This window comes from Camelus dromedarius, chromosome 16 (genome assembly GCF_036321535.1).
Source record: "Camelus dromedarius isolate mCamDro1 chromosome 16, mCamDro1.pat, whole genome shotgun sequence".
NCBI classification, from domain to species: domain Eukaryota; kingdom Metazoa; phylum Chordata; class Mammalia; order Artiodactyla; family Camelidae; genus Camelus; species Camelus dromedarius.
Window position 1 is genome coordinate 17,013,403 of NC_087451.1, and position 20,220 is coordinate 17,033,622.

Here is a 20,220-nt window from a genome sequence, read left to right on the forward strand (position 1 = left end):
CCTGTTTGAATTGATAAAATTCCAGTTTTATTTTTCTGTAGATGAAGAACTGCCAACACGCTAACACTGAACGTCCTACCACTGCTCGGGTCTCGTCTGTGCAGTACCACCCCCGTGCACAGGTTGTGATGGTCACTGGACTAGATGACGCTAAATCACTCTTTCAGGTGGGCATTTTTAAATGAAGACTTGTAGTGAGAAGTGTTTATACTCAGCATACAGGGTTTGTGGAAGTAAGCAAAAGGAATATTTTGTACTTCCTTATAGGTTGATGGAAAAACAAATCCTAAAATTCAGAGCATCTGTTTGGAAATGTTTCCAATCTTTAAGGCTTGTTTCAGTGCTAATGGAGAAGAGGTTTTAGCCACGAGCACTCACAGCAAAGTTCTTTATGTCTATGATATGCTGGCTCTGAAAGCTAATTCCTGTGCATCAAGGAAGAGGTAAGGTTTCTATTGAACACATAACTGAGCCCTCCCCAGCCCCCTCCACCCTCCAGCCCACAGCCGAGTTCATTTAAGAGTACTTACAACCACTTCTTTTTTCCCTCCCCTTAGAATTCTTAAAAATAAGTTTGTTTGGTTTTAGTATTTGGAAAATGTTGTGTTGTTGGGATAATACGGTTGAATGAAAACAGTGAACTGACTTTTTTTTTAAAACATTTATTTTGGAGGGGGTAATTAGGTTTATTTATTTACTTATTTTTATGGCGGTGCTGGGGATTGAACCTAGGACTTTGTAATTGTGCCTGCTAAGCACATTCTCTACCATTGAGCTATATCCTTCCCCTTGAACTGACATTTTATTAAGCACTTAGGAGAAAAACCGTAATTTGAAAATAAATATTCTCCTAGACCAGAAAAGCAGTTGCAAATACTTGGCTGTAAATTAGCAAATTGCTACAGCAGAAAGAGCACGAGCCTGGGAGTTAGAAGACCTGGGTTCTAATCATTTCACTTTTCTCATCTTCAGGAAATTTGGAAACCTCCAGTTCTACGTTTGTTATAATAGAATTTTGGTTTACATTTAAAGGAAGTAAAGCACTGCTTTTGGAGGTTGTAATGTATTTTAAAGAATGAGCTAGTTAAAAAATACTTCTTTTATCAGATGAAAATGTATCTTTCCCTTGCGTTCTCCTACTGCTTTTACCACAAAATATAGAGACACCGTCATGAATCCTTTGGGAAGCAGAGTCACTGTAATGAAGCTGGTTGCGTTAACGTTATAAATCAGGGTGCTGGCGTGGGCATGGGCTGGCTCCATGGCGGTCTCGCTGTTGAGCTGCACATGTGTGGGGCGGTAAAGGACAGGTCTTGCTCTGTACAGCCTTTGTTCTACTAGTGGTTAAAAGTGAGTAAGGCCAATTATAGAGACATTTATGCTGTTTATTTTCAGTGTTTGTAGTCTTTTCTTTCCTGTGTTCCTGACACTTTTCAGTGATCCTTTTGAAATAGGTTCTTAATTTATCTATTTATGCTTTAAACCAGTGCTTTTCAAACATGAATATGCATATAGATCACCTGGGGCTCTTGTTAACGTGCAGGTTTTGATTCCGTTGTTCTGAGGGGGGCCTGATTCTGCGTTTTAACAAGCTCTCGGATGGTGCTGATGCTGCTGAGCCACGGACCTCCCTTTGAGTTCTCAACCTTAAACCATCTCCTCACATTGAAACAGAAAACAACGTGTAGTAGTTATCGCTCTTAAATATTATTCCACTAATCGGGAGGAATGGGCTTTGGTCCTTCCTGCATTGCATCTTCCTGGGAAAAGCAGACCAGGGGTGGCTGAAATCTGGTAGTTACCGGTGTTCACTGTGGATCCACGGGTGTGCAGGGTTGTGTATTCGACCACCAGCTTCTTCTAAGACATGGCAGTTATCTTTCCCTTCTAATATTTTTCATCTTCTTACCTCAATAAGTATAGCTTGGTAATAATGATGATGATAATAATAGTAATGGTAAATCAAATGTATTTCTTTTTTGGTGATATGCTATTGAATATAATCTCAGTTTCTTGTTATTATAAAACACTGTAACTCAAGAAATTAATTAAGGACGGTAGAACAAGGATATACAAGCCTTATGTGTATGCAAACTCTTCATGCGCTGGACATGTTGAATGATGATTCTTGCCATCGCTGCATCTGCTTAAATTTTTACTTTTGTCTCACGGTATCAAAGAACTTCTAATTTTTGTCCATTCTGAGAAGAACGGACAAGAACTCCAGGTCAAGGGTATCTGCTTAAATTTTTACTTTTGTCTCACGGTATCAAAGAACTTCTAATTTTTGTCCATTCTGAGAAGAACGGAGAAGAACTCCAGGTCAAGGGTATGATCATGCCAGTATATGTCTTCCCAGGAAGCTGCATTCAGAGAACAGCACGTTGAGCCTAGTAACCACAACCAGACAGCGTCCCTTTTCTGTTTATCTCAGAATTTGTTGCTAATGTTTGCTGATTTTACTTGTTTATAGAACCCATGAGAAATGTGTCCTTGCAATTTAATCAGCACCCTTTTAATTAACGTGTTGTTGTTGGACCAGTTGTTTGGACTAATCTCAAGTTCTGTTAAACTGAAGACTATTAATTTTGTGGGGTACCCAAACCCCCAAAGGATTGAGAATCTACTGCTGTGTCCCTGCTGTGAACTGGTCCGAGAGAGGCTAAGGCATAGGGATCTGTCCATGACCCGTCTGTGGTCCCAGCAGGATCCTAGTTTTCCGTTTACCATCAAGGCAGCTAAATAGCTTTGGTTGCTTCATTTAGCCTTGTGATTTTTTTTTTTCCTGGAACTTTTCATATTGAATTGTGTGCATTCTTTATGCGTTTTGGATGTGAACCCCTTATCAGACATACCATTTGCAAATACCTTCTCCCGTTCAGTAGGTTGCCTTTTCATTTTGTTGATGGTTTCCTTCACTGTGAAAAAGCTTTTAAGTTTCATTGGATGCCATTTGTTTATTTTTGCTCTTGTTGCCCTTACTTGAGGAGACATATCCAAAAAAGAATTGCTGGCTAAGACCAGTGTCAAATAGTGTACTGTCTGTTTTCTTCTGGGAGTTTTATGGTTTCAGGTCTTACATTTAGGACTTTAATCCAGTTTGGATTTATTTTTGTGGATGATATAAGAAAATGTTCTAATTTCATTCTTTTCCATGAAGCTGTTCAGTTTTCCGAGCACCGCTTATTGAAGAGATTGTCTTTTCCCCATTGTATATTCCTGCCTCCTATGTCACATTTGCCATATTTGTGCATGGGTTTATTTCTGGGCTCTCTATTCTGTTCCACTGATCTAGGTGTCTGTTTCTGTGCCAGCATCATACTGTTCTTTTTTTTTTTTTAATGGAGGTAAATAGAACCCGGGACCTCGTGCATGCTAAGTGTGTGCTCTGCCAGTGAGCTGTACCCTGCAGCTTTTTGTAGCTTTGTGGCATAGTCTGAAGTCAGGGACTGTGATACCTCCATCTCTGTTCTTTTTTCTCATGATTGCTTTGCCTGTTTGGGGTCTTTTGTGGTTCCATTCAAATGTTAGGATTCTTTGCTCTAGCTCTATGAAAAATGTCATGGATATTTTGATAGGGATTGCATTGAATCAGTAGATTGTTTTGGGTAGTGTGGACAATTTAACAATATTAATTCTTCTCATTTGTGAACATGGGATGTCTTCTCATGTATTTATACCATCCTCAATTTCCTTCATTGACGTCTTAGAGTTTTCAGAGTAGAGGTCCTTCATCTCATTGGTTAAATTGCTTCTTAGGTATTTTATTCTTTTTGATGTGATTGTAAATAGAATTGTTTTCTTGATTTCTTTTTTGGATAGTTCATTATTAGTGTATAGAAAAGCAAAAGATTACTATATATTAATGTTGTATTCTGCACTATTACTGAATTCACTTATTAGTTTTAATAGTCTAGAAGATACCCTGTGTCTTCTGATTGGAGCATTTTGTCCATTGACATTTAAAGTGATTATTGATAGGTAGGTACTTACTGCCATGTTGTTGTTTTCTGGTTGTTTTTGTGTTTCTTCCCTGTTAATTTCTTTTTCTTTTAGTTTCATTCCTTACGGTTTATTTCTTTAGGGTTATGTTTGGGTTCCTTTCTGTCTAATTTTTGTGTATCTATTGTAGGTTTTTGATTTGTGTTTACCATGGAGTTCATGTGTGTCTACCTATAACTATAGCTACTTGCTTTAAGTGGACAGTCATTTAAGTTCAGGCACATTCTGAAGGGTCTACATGTTCACCCCCCAACCACATTTTGTGTCCTTGATGTCATATATAACATGTCAGTGTGATGGCAAACAGAATCTTGATGCCCACCCCTTACCTATTATTGTGGTTATAGTTCATTTTACAGCTTCAGTCTTTTAACCATCATACTAGCTTATTTAAATGATTAATCCACTGCTTTTCTTATATATTTGCCTTTACCATTGAGATTTTTCTCTTTCTTTATTTTCTTACTTCCTGTTACAGCCTTCTCTTTTTCACTTAAAGAAGACCCTTTAACATTTCTCATAAGGTCAGTTTAGTGGTGATGAACTCTTAGTTTTTGCAGTCTGGGAAACTCTTTATTCCTCCCTCAATTTTGAATGATAACCTCTCTTGGTAGTGCATCCTAAGTTGAAGGTGTTTGTTTGTTTGTTTGTTTGTTTTTAGCATTTTAAATACATTATGCCACTCCTTTCTGGCTTGCAAAGTTTCTGGTGAAAAGTCAGCTGATAGCCTTATGGATGTGACTGAAAATTCTCTTTTAATTTTTAACTTCTACCATTTTAATTACATGTTTTTGTGTGGGTCTCTTTGAGTTCATCTTATTTGGGACTCTCTGTGCTTCCTATACCAGGATATCTGTTTCCTTCTTTGGGTTAGGGAAGTTGTCGGCCATGATTTCATCAAATACATTTTAGACCCCTTTCTTTTTTCTCCTCTGGGACTTTTATAATGTGAATGTTAGCATGGCTGATGTCGTCCCAGAGGTCCCTTAGACTATCCTTATTTTTTAAGATGTGTTTTTCTTTTTACAGCTCTGAATGGGTGATTTACATTTTTCTGTTTTTCAGATCACTTATGCGTTCGTCTGTGTCACCTAATCTACTGTTAATTCATTTAGTGTATTTTTTGTTTCTGTTAGTGTATTCTTCTGCTCTGTCTCATTCCTTTTCAGTATTTTCTAGTTCTCTGTTGAAATTCTCACTGTATTCACCTATTCTTTTCTTGCTTTCAGTGGTCACTTTTATTACTATTGCTTTGAACTGTTTATCAGGTAAATTATCTCTGCTTCAAATTAGGGTTTTTTTTTCTCCTGGGTTTTATCTTGTTCTTTCATTTGACATATATTCCTTTGTTTTCTCATTTTGTTTAAGTTTCTCTGTATTTTATATTTATGAAATCGGGTGAAACAGCTGCCTGTCCTGGTCTTGAAGGCTTGTCCTTGTGTGGGAACATCTCTGTGCAGCCTGCCTGTGCCCAGAGGCTTTGGTGTGAGAACTGGATCTGAAGTAAGCAGGGGCCATAGTTTCTCCTGGGGTGTGCTGGCAGCCGCTGCCTTGATGGGGGGTAGGGCTGGAGTTGGAGGGGAGAGCTGAGCCAGATGTGAGCTGTGGCTTCTCCTAGCTTGTAGTCCTATCAGGGATGGGCCCAGAGCCCAAGGGGCTGGAGCAGGAGCCCTGAGGGAGTTGGGCTTCTCCCCAGTGTGATGGCAGCCTCTGCCTTGGTTGGGGGTGTGGCTCGGGCCAGAGGGCTTGGGGCTATATTTCTGTGCTGGTTCTACCTGTCCCCGCCGTGTGGATGCCTTGGTTGTGGTGCAGTCAGGGCTGAGATGTTGGAGCTGCATTACTGAGCTGTCTCCTTCCCTGGTGCATGCGTGCACATGCATCATGGTAATGGTGGTCTCCTCCTTGGCTAGAGGCATGGCCAGGCCTGAGCTGGCTCTGCTTCTTCCCCAGTGTGCACACGCATGTGCATGCTGGGAACGGCGGTCTCCACCCTGGCTAGTGGCAGGGCCTGGCCGAGCCAGCTCTGCTCCCTCCATGGTACGTACATACACCGGCAATTGTGGGCTCTGCTCTGGCTAGAGGCAGGGCTGGGGCCTGACCTGGCTCTGCTCCTTCCCTGGTGAGAACGTGTGCATTGGCAGTGGTGGCCTTCTTCTCAGTGGGGGGCAGTGGCCGAGCAGGATGTGCTGGAGCCAGAGCCTGGTGTGTGCTGAGGGACCTGCTGGGGTGGTCCTGGCAGGCTGGCCAGAGCACAAGGCAGTTTTCTATCTGCTACTGGGTCTGGGATCCAGCAAGTGTGTGCGTAAGTCCTTCAAGAGCAGTCTCAGCTTATTCCAGCCCTCTGGTAAGCCCTTCTTGGTTTTCAAACCAGATAAAGGGGCTTATCTTCCTGATGTTGGACCCTAAGGCTTGGTTTACTTAATATGTGGCTTGAATCCATTGATCCCCAGGGAGGATCCCTGAGCCGCTCCTCTCTGGCTCACCCACCAGGCGTGTGGGTTCTTAATAGATTGCTTCTCTTCCCCTCCTATCAGACTCCATGTGGTTCTTTCCTTACACCCTTGGTGGTAGAAGAGTCATTCTGCTCATTTTTGGATCATTATCACTGAGACTTGTTCTGTATGTATTTGTCATTTTGATTGATTAATGGGGGAGGTGAGCTCAGGGTCTTCCTCCTCTGCCATATTGATCCTGCCTCACCAGAGAAGGATTTTAAAGAGTTGTTATAACTCTTTTAACTCTCTGCCAATCCCAGATAAACCCATCTTTGTTGGAGAAACATCTGGTGGTCTGTCTCAGATCAATAGCCCAATGGCAAACAAGGAGAATAAACAGATGTGTCTGTTTATGTGTCTGAAATAAAGGAAAACATGTGACCAATGAGTAAAATTATGTAGAATCTCAGCAGAAAAATTAAAAATAAAAAATAAAAAAATAGAATTTATAGAACTGAAAATTATAATTATTTGGAATAAGAATACACTGGTCTTTACTGTTTTAACTTCCATTATTCAGTGGCATCTTGGAGGTAAACCCCATAGCACCGTATAGGACCTAATAGACTGTAAAAAACTATTTGTTGAAGTGGAATTAGTCATAAACCTGCCCTCTGGAGCTACTCAGGATAAATATAACCCCTTTGATAGTAGGAAGATTCTAAATATTAGAAAGTCACAACCATCACATATTTCTGTGATTGTTGCTTTTGAACAGTGACCATTGGAGGAGAGATGGATATGTATGTCTCAGAGGACCTGTTGTCCCTTCTGTCACCCAGATTTTCCTCATTGTTTGTTTCTGTTTGAGATGCTGGTCAGATGCTTCCATTTGCATCTGTAGGTGATGGGAAATGAATAGCCAGAAGTTGGTAAAGGATCCAGGACATGGTCCCTTTCAGTCTGAGCTCGATAGGCAGCGGGCCATTGTGGTTGAGAGCATAGATTATGGAGCCAGACCACCTGGGTGTGAATCGTAGCATCACCACGTACTGTGTGACCATGGGCAGCTATTTAACTTTCCTAGGTCTGCGGTTCCTCATGTATAAAATCGGGATAACAATAATACCAATAAGGGAAACTAATATTTTTAAAGCGTGAAAAAAATTAATAAAGGGAAACCTCAATTAAATAGTTGACAGAACAGAATGGGGCGCTCTCTTCCCTTGCCACGATAGCAGAGCCTAACCAGGAAGAAGAAAGAGTTCTCTTCTTTCCAGCCAAGAGCTCAGCCATTGAAAAGCCATGGACTCTTTGCTCACTGTAGCCCTCCCAACTTCCTTTTCCTCTCTATAAGAGTGTTCTCCATCCCTTGTCATGTGGGGACTTGCACATGGTTCACCATGGTTGCAGACCCCAGATTGCAATTCTCTGGCAATCCCAGATAAACCCATCTTTGTTGGAGAAACATATGGTGGTCTGTTTGTCTCAGGTCAATAGCCCAATGGCACAGAAGGAGAATAAACAGATGTGTCTGAACAGACAGATAGAAAGGGTGATAAAGAGAAACTGCCAAAGAGGTCATGGCTGGGGACTTTCCAGAAGTGAAAAAAAAAAAAATCCTTAGATTAGGAAAAAAAAATCTCACCACATCCTAAGCATGGTGAAAAAACAAACAAACAAAAAAATCTATACTCATTTCACATGTTAGTGAAACTTCAGAGCATCAAAGATCAAGAAAAAAAAATTTAGTACCAGAAAACAAGGAATAAGAATATGACATCAGAGTCTTCATCAGCAACACTGGAAGCCAGAAAACAATAAAACAATATTTTCAAAGGGATAAAGGATAACAAAGTTGGACCTACAGTTGTGAACACAGCAATTCTGTCCTTGGAGAGTAATGGTAGATTAAGTACATTTTCAGACATCATTTGAAAGAAAAAGTGAATCTAGAAAGATGCAGTGGGTTGGAATAAGAAATAGTGAGCAAATAAATCAGCTAAATATATTGGCAAATCTAAATAACCATCATTAATGTTATTGTGTTTAGTTCCTGGTGCCAAAATTTGGGATCACAAGAATGTGGGAGCGGGGAGGGAAGAGCACGGAGGGCAGGCAAGAGTACCGTGTATCAGATGCTGCTGTGTCTCCACTCATGTCCTCTCAGCTTCTCCTCCAATTTCAGCCAAAGCTCTAGCCAAGTCTTCCCAGGGGCTCAAGTGAAACACACTTGAAGTTTTGGCTCCAGGACTTCTGGAGTTAAGACCTCCAGGGGCGGCCCTTAAACAGAGGGGATGGGAGCTGTTGGATGAGTACTTCTACCGCTAACTCTTCACAATTTTGGAGAAGCCTTCTGTAGGCTTTGCAGAAGGTCCCCACCAGAACTGAGCCCAAATCGCCCATGGCAGAGACCTCAGTATCACACTCAGAGTGGCTTTCTCTCCGTCCCTCACTCTGCCCGCCCCACTCTCCAGCTTCCTGCCAAGACCTCCCAGATCAACCGCCTAACACTCGAGACCTTATCACAAGCTTTGCTTTCAAGAGGACTCTGAGCTAGGACACTAAGGCTGTTGTCTTCCTCATGGTCACAGAGGTGCAGATTGCTTGTTTACTGAGATATAGTTTATATCCATTAAATAAATTCCATGGTTGTAAAGTCAGTGGTTTTAAATACATCCACCAGAGTGTACAACCATCCCCACTATCTAATTTCAGAACATTTTCATTGCTTCAAGCAGAAATCCTGTCCCCATTAGTAGTCAGTCCCCAATTCCGCCACTAATCTACTTCCTGTTTTTATGGATTTGCCCATTCTGGACATTTCATAGACATGGAATCACATAACACATGGTCTTAAGTGACTGGCTTCTTCCATTGGCATGTCTTCAAGGTTCATCCATGCAACATACATTGTGGTCCTTCATTCCTTTTTATGGCAGAATGATGTTCCATTGCATGGCAGAGCAAAACATGGAAGGCGGGCTTAAGTTGCAAGATAGTTTAATAGTCAAGAAGCAGTACCACAGGCGTGTCCATTTAGAAATACAGGAGTAAATATTTTAAAAATCAGTTACAAAGGAAGTAAGAAAGTGATTGCCCGTGGGGAAGAAGAAACAGAAAGAAAGGAACAACATACAGATATTTTCCTAAACAAACCTCAAATGAAACTATCTCATTCTTTAAAGTATATACACATATAACCAATTGAAATAAAAACTAAAATAAGAAAAAAAAAAGGAAAAAAGCATGATAAATAGAAAATACAAAATAAGATATCAAACTAAGTCTAAATATATCCATCACAGTACATTTAAATTGCTTAAATTTATCTATTAAGAAAACTAAGCCTTTCAAAATGGATAAAATCCAATCATGTTGTATTGTTAGAGACACACCTAAAAAACAACTAGAATATGGAAATACTGACATACGAAGGATGGACAAAAATATCCTTCCCAGGCAAGTACAAAAGAAAGAGGAAAGTTGGTGTGGCAATAGTGATGTCAGACAAACTAAAACTAGGGACGAAAGGCATTAAGAGTAAGATGGATATTTCATACTAGTAAAATGGACAATCCATTAATGAGATTCAGCAGTCATGAACATGTCCATCATGTTTTTCTTTTTATTGTGGTACAAAACACATAACATAAAATTTATCACCCTAACCATTTCTCAGTGTACACTTCAGTAGAGTTAAGGATATTCATATTGTGCAACCATCACCACCATCCATCTCCAGAACTCTTTCCTCTTGCAAAACTGAAACTGTAACCCATTAAACAATAACTCCCCATGTCCCCACCCCCTCTAGAAACTACCCTGGACACCATCGTTCTATTTTCTGTCTCTGAATTTGACTACTCTAAGTACCTTATATGAGTGGAATCATACAATATTTGTCTTTTTGTGACTGGTTTATTTCACTTAGCATAATGTCCTCAAGGTTCATCCATGTTACAGCAAATGTCAGAATTTCCTTCCTTTTTAAGATTGAATGATATTCCATTTGTTGTATGTATGTACCACACTTTGTTTATCCACTCTCTGTCCATGGACACTTGGGTTGCTTCTACCTCATGGCTATTGTGAATAATGCTGCTATGAATATGAGTATGAATGAGTCAATCAGTAATCAATCAACAGCCATTTATCGACCCCTCACCATTGGCTAGGCACGGCTCCAGGTTCGGGGGTTACAGCAGTGAACATCCTGAACTGGGGAGGCTTATGCTTTAGGGGCGGCAGTCAATATGCACACAAATGGCACAGTCACGTGACGGCAGGTGCTGGTTGATGAAGATGAACTCAGGCCATGATGGTTCACAGAGACTGTAGTGAGCTGGGGGCTGCTTTAGCCAGGGGGTTGGTCTGAGAAAGCCTGTTCAAAGAAGGTGAAATTTGTGTCGAGACCTGAAAAGTAAGAAGGTAGCTAAGACCCGTGGAGGAAACATTCCAGGCAGAAGCAGCAGGAGCAAAAAAGCCCAAGCGTGGACTCAATCTGGAGCGTTAAAGAAGACAGGATATTGAGGCTGGAGAGTAGCACAGAGGTGGGCAGAGGCTTGAGGACAGAGAGGGAACCAGGCCAGGAGTTGGGGTGGTGGGACGAGTTGGGGCGGGGCTGTGCGTGGGGGCGGGGCTATGTGCAGGGGCGGGGCCTGTAGGCTGGGCCAGGCTAGGGTTGCCTTGAGGGCAATGGTGCAGGTAAGGGAGCTCTGCAAGGTTTCAAGCAAGGAGAGGACATGAGTTGCTTTACTGCCACGTAGAAGGTGGATTTTAACGGGGTCAGAGCTGTGGTGGGGACTGGAGTTAGGCGTGCACTTAACAGCACTGAAGTAGGGAACGCAGAAACCTGTAGAACCACAAGGAGAAGCTGAGAAATCTATTAATCACAGTGGGGAATTTTAACCTCTGGATGAAGGAGTGCCTCTCTCAGCCCCGCCCCTGTCGCCCTGCAGTTCCCACTTTCTCCCAAGCCCTCTGTCGCCATGCCCCTCCCACCATGCCTCACCCCACCTCTTCGCATCACCTCCCTTTTCTTCCCAGAGCCTTCTGGCCCCTCCCGGCACCTGAATGTCACTGCCAGATCCTCCAGGCCTACTCCAGGCCCTAACATCCTTCCAATGACTAGCCCCCATCCCCAGCTCTCCTGGCCTCTTCCAGGTTCTCCCGATTTACCTCTTCCCTTCCATGTCCCCCACTCACCTCCACAACATTTCTCTTATTCCACCCTGTCTGGAATCTCAGCTCCTTCTAGGTTCCAGTCTCTCTCTGGCAACTCAGATTCCCAAATCATCCCCAGTTCTATTTCATCCAGCTCCCCTAGTCCCTTCCTAACCCTCCCAGACACTCAGTCTTTTAATACCTTCAGCCCCCAGTCCCACCAACTTCCTCCCATTTCCCACACTCCCTGCTGACCCTCCCCTTTGGTCTAGACTGGTTGGAGACTCGTTTTCTAGTTCCTCCCCTGGGACAATGAGCAGATTACTTTGCACCCCTCAAAAGGGCCGTTACACTGAGGCCCTTGGTTTGCCAGAAATGAGTAAAACACAAACAAGGTTTAATGCCACCTCCAACCACCCCTGGACCCAGTGAGGAGGAAAGGCGAGGTCCCCCAGGCCCACTTCCATTTCCTACCCCAAGCAGGATGGGAGCATACGGACTATAGGGTGGGGGCAGGGCCCAACCTGGCAGCCAGGGGAGGGTCCCAGCAGCTGTCACCACACAGACCCAGCCAGAGCATGGAGCCTGCTGCAGCAGGTGGTCAGGGAGCCGGGACCAGAGGGCTCTGTTTTTGGAAGGGTTGTGATTTATCAAGATGCCTAGCCCTGGCTACGCCCCTTCCCATCCATCCTGTCATCACTCAGTTCCTCAAAACTCCCAGCTCCTCCAGCCCTTCCCAGAACCCCCAGGCCTCCTAGCCCCAGCCCTCCTCGCAGTCCCTCTGGTCCTCCACAGGGCTTCCGAGACTCTCCTCCAACTCCATTTCCCCCAGTCCCCTGTACCTCCACTTGGGACAAGGCTAGGGACAAGGAAATCATGGCTTCATGTGTTCTCTGTACAAGGCAGACAGCAGAATAGACACTCCCAGGGGTTGGGTAAAGGGGGAGTTTTTGTTTAAGGGGTTTCTGTTTGGGAAAATGAGACAGTTCTGGAGACAGATGGTAGGGATGGTTGCATAACATTGTGAATGCACTTAATGCCACCTGTAGTTAAATGCTTAAATGCTTAAAATGGTAAGAGCTGTGTGTGTTTTATCACAATGTTAAATTTTTAAATATTTTCCTCTGTGTACAAGAAACAGCTGCTGGCCACTCCCAACCCCACCCAGTCTTCTCCAACTTCCTCTAGTTGCTATTTTGCCCCATCCCTTTCCCCAGGTCTTCCCTGTCCCAGCTCAGCTAAGTCCCCTCCATTCTCCTGGTCCCCCAGCCTCCACAGCTCTCGCTTCCCTCTTATTTTCCCCATTCCTTCCATGACCTCCAGCCCCTCTGAACCCTCCTCCTGCTCTATTCGCTCCCACTATCCCCAGTACCCCTCGATCCCATCGGTTTTTCTCCGCCTGTAAGACACCCTCCCAGTGCTTTCCAGCCCCATCTGCATCGCATCTACCCCTCAATCCAAAAGAATCTGTCTGCCACTCCCCTCCCCAAGTCCCACTCAATCACCCTAATTTATTGGTCAAAATTTTTGATGCATCCCAGGATTTTTTTTTCCATCTCTGGGCTTGTGTGAGTTAGGAACTATGATGGAAACCTGCCTGCAGTGGTTTAAGCAAGCGTCACAGGATGTGAGAAGGGGACCCGCCTGGTCTGAGTATTGACAAGGATCTCAGGACAACAGGTGCCAATGATTCCCACATTCCAGAGTGCCGTAGGACTCCCAGAGCAGGACTTGCAAAGGAGGTGGTTGAGAACCAGTTTTGTGACCCTCAGCTGATCACCTGCTTTGAGCTCACAGAACAGATTGGAGAGGCCAAAAGGTGTTAAAAAAATTAGACGTAGGCTTTCTTTGGAGAGACTTACACAGTAATTCCCATCCCCAACCCCCATGCCCAGCTGTGGGGAAGAGGTGGGCTTGTCTCCCCCCTACCAGTCAGAAGGCTCATACACATACAGTCAGTTAGAGATAGGCCAGGACCTGGGACCCTCTACTGAAGTGCTTGCACTTGCACGTGCACAAACCTCTCCTCAAGCAGCAGAATACGAAGAAACTATTAGGGACTAAAAAAGCTGTACCCGTGCAGTTAGCGCAATTATGAACATCAAGATACAGAAAGGCCATACGCCAAGTACCACTGCTGAGGAGCTGGGAGCAAAAACAGGGGACTGCCCGTGATCCCTGCACACGGCACCGCCAAGGGGGTGGGCAGGCAGCCTAAGCTGAGCCCGCCCCACATTGTTACCCAACTGAAGGAGCCAGCTTGCCCCTCCTCAAGCAAGGAAACCTGGTACTTGTTTCCACTCCCTCTTGCTTGCAGCACGTGTCCAAGGAAAGCCTTGCCTGAATTCCTTCTCCAGCTGCTTTTCAATTTCTGTTGATTAAAGAGTCCAGGGACCTGAGTTGGTAACAAATTGATTTTCAGCAAAGGTTGGAAAGTGAAAGGGATCGTCTTTTCTACAAATGGCGTTGGAATCACTGGATACCTATATGCAAAAAATAAAATGAACCTTGACCTGTACCTCACACCAACCCCCCAAATTAATTCAAAATTCATCATGGACCTATCTATAAGAGCTAAAACTATAACACTTCTAGAAAATAACAGGACAAAGTCTTTGTGATTCTGGGTTAGGCAATGATTTCTTAGATAGGAAACAAAGGCAAAATAAGGAACAGAATTTCATCAGGAATAAAAACTTCTGATCTTTAAAAGTTGTCATTAAGAAAAATGAAAAGACCAGGCACAGACTGGGAGAACGTATTTGCAAACACATTTATCTGGTAAAGAGCTCCAATATAGAATGTACCAGGAAGTTTTAAAACTCAATAAGAACAGTTTACTTTTTTTAATGGGCAAAAGATTTGAACAGACACTTCACCAAAGAAGATTGGTGAATGGATAACGGGCAAATAAAATGATGTTCAATATCTTTAGACCTTACGGAAATGCAAATTAAAACCACACGAAACGGAAGTGAGGGACCGGGCCAGCTGGCAGTTACAGCATTGAGAGGCTGTGCAGAGCGAGTGGAAGGTGAAAGCCAGAGGGCTTGGAGCTCAGCTAAAGGACAGTATTCCAGTCCCTGAACTTTCAGCAACTGGACCTTCTGAAAGTCATGATCTTCTTCAGGAAGATTTTTCTTCTGGGAAAAATGAACTTTTGCCCTGTCAGACATCCTCTTGCATTATCAGACAAAAATTTCCAGCTCAACCAAGAAAAAAGTGAATTTTTTCCCACACTGAGAAACAAACAGGGTCTATTTACGTTATTAAAATTACAAATGGAATTCAAAGCAATGCGGCAGGCTCTGCGTCTTCCATTTCATCCAAGCTCAGACCTTTCACTGGGTATTTTGAGGGGTAATGATGAGACTGTTGGATTGGAAGATATATTTAATGACACATCACACAGTGAACTGATGGGAGAGCTGCACTTGACAGTGGAATATAAACTCAGTTTACTGGGATTCAGTGTGCTGTTTATGAAAATAGAGGGGATGCATCTTGTTTATATTTGTTTTTTACTATAATTTCATGTGCACAACATTAAGAGTACAGACATATGGGGGGAAAAAACCCACATAAAATACCACTATACACATACACTAGGGTGGCTACATTAAAAAAAAAAAAAAGCCAACAATACTATGTGTTGCCAGGAATATAGAGCAACTGGAACTTTAATTCATTGCTGGTGGGAATGCAAAATGATAGTCACTCTGGAAAATAATTTGGTAGTTTTTTTTTTAAATCAAGTTAACCATACACTTACAATATGACCCAGAAATTCCACTCTTCGATACTTATTTAAGAGGAATAAAAGCACATATCCACACAGAGACGTGTATACACGTTTATAGCAGCTATATTCATAATGATAAAAATTTGGAAACCTAATTCTAGCATTGGGTGAATAAGTAAACTGTAGTGTCTAGATAAAATGAACACTACTCAGTGATAAAGAGAAAAATTAGTAATACAAGCAAAGATATGAATGGTTCGCAAAGACTATACTAAGTGAGAGAAATCAGATATGAATGAGTGTATGTTGTGTGATTCCATTTATAATATGTAAATCCTTAAAACACGATTCCTTTGGAGAAGGAAAACGGATCAGGATAGAAATCAGATTGGTGGTTGCTAAGGGCCAGAGGTAAGAGGTGAGGCAAAGGACACAACGAACCATTTTAGTCGACAGACATGTTCTTTATCCTGATTGTGGTGCTGGTAAGTGGTGGTAGATAGTAACATTGGTGAATTTTACTTCATGTAAATTTTATCTTAATGAATCTGATTTTAAAAATAGATTGCATGACAGACTTGCTGGCTACCACTGGTCTTGACAGTAAAGTGAAGGCAGTTTGCTGCACTGGAAACTGGTTCCCCTAAAATCTGTTGGGAGGAAAAGACGTGTGACTGTTTGCTGTGTACCAGACATGAGCTGTGGCAGAGGAAGCGGCATAGAGCGTGATAAAACCTGGCCAAGGGCGCCACCTGGAGGGCAGCTGAGGCCTTAGCAGCAGGAAGCTGAAGCCTAGGCTGCCTGTGAGTGTAGGGGAGGTCAGACCAAGGGACTCACCTGTGGTGAGAGACCCCAATAATGGTGTGGGCTAGCAGATTTGGGAAGAACTTACAAAAGGGCCCCACTAGGTGAGGAGTCAGCTTTATACACATACCAGACCCGGCGAGATGCTGTGGTACTAGGGCTCATGGCACCAGTCAGAATAAGACCTTTCTTGCCCCTTTCCTCCCCTTCTCCCCAGCGTCAGCTCTGGAGGAAGGAAAATCAGCCTAGTGAGTGAGAAAGAGAGTCTCAGGGTGTATGAGCAGTAGGGGAGGGGAAATAGGAGTTTATCTCACACACACACACACACACACACACACACACACACACACACACTCACTCACACTTTTTCCTGTTGCATACGGCCTATCCAAAATAGATCAGGTATGGAGATCCCTTAAAAAACTAAAAATAGACTTACCCTATGATCCAACAATCCCACTCCTGGGCATATATCTGGAGGGACCTCTAATTTGAAAAGACACATACACCCCAATGTTCATAGCAGCACTATATACAATAGCCAAGACATGGAAGCAGCCTAAATGTCCATCAACAGATGACTGGATAAGGAAGTTGTGGTATATTTATACAATGGAATACTACTCAGCCATAAAAAACCAAGTAACACCATTTACAGCAACATGGATGGACCTGGAGATTATCATACAGTACACTGTATGTATCATTACTTACAGTGAAGGAAGCCAGAAAGAGAAAAAAAAAAATACCACCTGATATCGCTTATACATGGAATCTAAAAAAATGACACAAATGAACTTATTCACAAAACAGAGAGACTCACAGACATAGGAAACAAACTTATGGTGACCAGGGGAGATGGAGTGGGGGTGGAGGGATAAAAGGAAGTTCTGGATTTGCAGATACCATCTACTATATATAAAATAGATAAACACCAAGGGCCTACTGTATAGCACAAGGAACTATATTGACTACCTTGTGATAGCCTATAATGAAAAAGATTATGAAAAGGAATATATATATATATATATATATATATATATATGAATTACTATGCTGTACACCAGAAATCAATACATTGTAAATCAACTATTCTTCAATTAAGTTAATAAATAAACAAAAAGCATATGCAGAGTCAAGAAACAAAACAAAAAAAAACAGATGGGGAAGGTACAAGGGAGACGTTTTCCTCAAATAAACTTTAAATTATTTTTTGGGTTGTACTTTTTTGCATTTTTAATTGTGGTAAAACATAACATAAAATTTACCATTTTAACCGTTTTTAAATGTATAATTCCGTGGCACCAAGTACACGTTATAACATTGTTATAAATCCATTTCTAGAAGATTTTCATCATCCCTAGTGGAAACTCCATGCCCACCAAACAATAACTCCCCATTAGCCCCGGCCCCCCACCCCTGGCAAGCACTATTCTATCCTCCATCTCCATTAATTTGACCATTCTGTATATTCTTTAAAATTGCAATTACTGAAATGAGACTTTTAGAACTTGAAGTGACCTAGGAATTTTTTTGCCAAAGAAGAGTGTCCAAAAAACCCCGTCTCTGTATTCAATTCAAAAGGGTGATAATGAACCACCCCCACAGAACAAGTCTGAATGAAGACTGGGAGGCAAAAATCAAGCTTCCTTATGATGGTCCCCTGTGGGCAGTACTGGATCAAACTCACACTCACAAACAAGGGGCTTCTTTTACTCATAGGAGGAGAGATCTAGAGATACACAGGTCAGACGAGAAGATATTTGCAAACAACATAGCCAATAGGGGTTGGTACCTGAAATATACACAGAACTCATCCAACTTAGTATCAAAAAAGTAAACAACCCAGTTTAAAAATGGACAGAGGATCTGAATAAACATTTGCCCAAAGAAGACACACAGATGGCCAACAGGCACATGAAAAGATGCTCGACATCTCTAATCATCAGGACAATGCAAATCAAAACCACAACGAGATACCACCTCACGCCTGTTACAATGGCTATGATCATAAAGACAAGAAACAACCAGTGTTGGCAAGGATGGAGAGGAACGGGAACTTCCACGCACCATTCGTGGGAATGTAAAATGGTGTAGCCACTATAGAGGTTCCTCAAAAAAACCCTAAAAATGGAACCACCATATGATCCAGCAATTCCACTTCTGGGTGTTTACCGAAAGAAAACAAAAACAGTAATTCAAAAAGATATATACACCCCTATATTCACTGCAGCATTATTTACAATAACCCAGACACTGACACAAACCAAGTGCCCATCAACAGATGATTGGTTTGAGAAGATGCAGCGCACGCGCTCGCACGCACACACACACACACACACACAATGGAATCCTATTCAGCCATAAAAAAAAGAGTGAAATCTTGCCGCTTGTGACAACATAGATGGACCTAGAGGGTATTATGCTAAGTGAAATAAGTCAGACAGAGGGAGACAAATACTTACACGTGGAATCTAAAAAACAAAACAGAAACAGTGTCATAGATATAGAGAACAAACGGGTGACTGCCAGAGGGGAGGAGAGTGGAAGAACGGACAAAACAGGTGAAAGGGATTAAGAGGCACAGATTTCCTGCTATAAAAGAAATAATTCATGGGATGTAATGTACAGCGGGTCCTAGGGAAGCACAGATGGAAAACCACTCACCTTATCCACTGTCCTCATTGTACAAGATGGGAAGACTGAGGCTTGGGAAGCAGCAGGGGTGGGCACCCAGCGGTCTGGGGCAGAGGTGGCAGTGCTCACAGGCTCCAGCCCTTACAGAGAGCTCTCCTGTCCAGCAAGAGCGCTTTACAATTTCTAATGCGTTCTCACTGACAGGATCTCAAACAGTGAAACTAGGGCCTCTCCCCCGCCCCCACCTCCGAGCCAGTCCCACCAAAGCCCCGTCTCTAGGGGCTCAGCAAGGACGTGGCGCCTCTGGGCGTGGGGCCCGGCAGGGTGACGGTGGTGGCCACTCGAACCCCATGGAGGTTGTTACAATTTCCAGGACCTGGGTTGATCACTCTGTTCGGACTGGATGAGACCTCACCTCATCTGGACTCCTTAATGGGCCCGGCAGGTGAGCAGAACCCCAGTCGGTGACAGGTGCCTCACCTGAACCGGACAACAGCAACACGGGACAAAGGCCTTAACAGGTGAGCGGAGCCCGGTCGACAGGAGGTGGAAGCAGCGGGCCTGCCGGTGCTTGCTCATCGTTTCTGCTGGGTCTTGATCTCAGAAGATAGAAATGGTAGCATAACAGACCACGTTTGGCCAGTGAGAAGTGCCCAGCACCCCCTGGTTAGATTTACTGTCCGCTTAGAGAAGGCCTGTGTACATAAAATGAAAAAGGTGCTTGCGACGTTCCCCACCCCCCCCCCCGAATTTTCAAAAGAAAACTTGCTACATCGAGGCCTTCTAGGTGTAAAGAAGCTGCCTACGTAGGATGAAGTCGAGGTAGAAAATTGCACTTTGTGTAAATGGCCATTTGCTTTTTTTTTTTAAAGAATCATAGAAAAGAAGTGTCTTTTGGAAATGACTTTTCAAAAACAAAAAACTGCCTTTTTATTGTCAATTTGCCTGGGGTAACGGTTTACACTTTGGTTTGATCACAGCCCTACTTTCCTCCTGCGCTGGGAAATTCAGAGGAATTGGCCCCAGTCATTTGGTGGCCTACAGCTCAAGGCGGCCCTGGGGAGTCAGAATGTGTTTCCTGGTCATAAACACCAGACAGGACATGCCAGGCTCTCCTGGGTGTTTCTGCAAAAACCTGGGTGCTCTTCGCGGACCCTCCCCCGGGTGAGGCGGGTGGGAGGCATCTTGCCCCGGGCTGCGGGAGGTGGGCGGGCGTGGACAAGCTGTCACACAGCGAGGCCACAGGGCTGTGTCTCCACCTGCCGCTGTGCCTCTGACTGCAGTAATTTAAAAAGTGAACACCTGTTAAAAATCCGTGGGTTCGGAAACCTAGTGTGTTCTGCATTTCCCCCCAGGACGCTCGCAGTCTTGATCCTGTTTTGATTCCTCCGGGAGCAGGGGAGTCTGTGCCGTAGTTCTCTGCGTGGTCCGCGG

General features: G+C 43.3%; 2 protein-coding genes and 1 pseudogene across 8 annotated transcripts in view; 2 read left to right on the plus strand and 1 right to left on the minus strand.

The window, feature by feature from the left end:
- LOC116157877 (uncharacterized) overlaps positions 1-20,220 on the plus strand; it is a 696,771-nt gene that overhangs the window by 542,936 nt on the left and 133,615 nt on the right. The window contains exons 14-15 of the mRNA XM_064495094.1: positions 42-167; positions 268-443. The gene's annotated coding sequence lies outside the window, so the exon portion shown is untranslated. The remainder of the gene's footprint in view (positions 1-41; positions 168-267; positions 444-20,220) is intronic.
- LOC116157898 (leucine-rich repeat-containing protein 37A) overlaps positions 1-20,220 on the minus strand; it is a 196,702-nt gene that overhangs the window by 57,551 nt on the left and 118,931 nt on the right. The gene's annotated exons all lie outside the window — the stretch shown is intronic.
- On the plus strand, positions 11,136-15,208 carry LOC105106713 (proteasome maturation protein-like; annotated as a pseudogene).